Source organism: Grammomys surdaster, unplaced genomic scaffold (assembly GCF_004785775.1).
Source record: "Grammomys surdaster isolate TR1022 unplaced genomic scaffold, NIH_TR_1.0 239, whole genome shotgun sequence".
Taxonomy (NCBI): domain Eukaryota; kingdom Metazoa; phylum Chordata; class Mammalia; order Rodentia; family Muridae; genus Grammomys; species Grammomys surdaster.
In genome coordinates this window covers 2,942,047-2,943,283 of record NW_021604684.1, presented here as the reverse complement: position 1 = coordinate 2,943,283, position 1,237 = coordinate 2,942,047, and positions in this window count along the sequence as shown.

Here is a 1,237-nt window from a genome sequence, read left to right as displayed (position 1 = left end):
GCCAGAGATAAGAACCTTTTAAATTCTAGAATTTAGAGACATCACTTTGACTGCCTCACTGGGCTTCTGCCTTCCTGTTAAGCGGTTGCCTCTAACTTAAAGCAATCCACAGCCCATTCCCATCCATGTTAGCTGCCATGCTGCTCTGGATCCGCCTATTCTTCTTCTAGAACCTCTCAACATTAAAGCTCTTTAACTTTCACATTAATATTGTGTCACATAATCCTTGCTGGCAGTCAGATGCCAGAGATCTAGGCGCCCGAGGAGACCTGCGCAGGTGAAGTCCCTACTGGGATTCTCGTCTGTTCCTTTTGTGGTTGTTGGAAGTGGTAGTTACCTGCCAAACTGATACAGAAATTTGAATAGTTACATTCAGAACAAAAATGTGTGTAGGTGTTTTAGGGTTTAGAAGGTATGCCCAACAAACTATGAATGTTTTAGTTATCATACAAACGTACTTATATTAGTAAATGAAAATTTGCTGACTTTCCCCCCCCCCCATATGTTGGCAATAAAGTTGTTTGCCACTCTAATGGCCAGAGTCAGATAAGCAGTGGTTGGCTCCTCCAGAGTAAAAGTCTCTCACTGATATGGGTCATTGCCAAATAGATGAAAACCCTTTCATCAACTACAGTTTTGAAGTAGCCATATTAACAGAACAAATAGCTTCTTTTTCTTTATAATGCATATATTGAAAAAACACTTCATTTGTGGAAAGAGTAGCTCTTTAATTTTATTCATGTTTTAATCTAAAATTTTATTTTTTTCCTGAGAATTTTATACATGAGTATAATTTTGCCCCTCCCCCACTTCCCCTACAGCTACTCCCTTGGTCCCTCCCCTTCTCTCCCCTCTCCTCTCTATTCTCTCTCTCTCTCTCTCTCTCTCTCTCTCTCTCTCTCTCTCCTTTCCCCCTTTTTACCTCCATATACTCTTCTCCCTTTCTCTTCTTTTGCTACAAAATACATTTTGGAGGCATTACTTATGCATTTGGACAGAAGAACCAACTTTGGCTGCCTAATACAGTCTAATACACTAGTTTGGCTGTGCCTTCTTCTAATACAGTAGGCATTATAAATTCCAGAATAGGACTCAATCAGGTTGAAATTAGACTTCTTTCTTTCTTTCTTTCTTTCTTTCTTTCTTTCTTTCTTTCTTTCTTTCTTTCTTTCTTTCTCTCTTTCTCTCTTTCTCTCTTTCTCTCTTTCTCTCTTTCTCTCTTTCTCTCTTTCTCTGT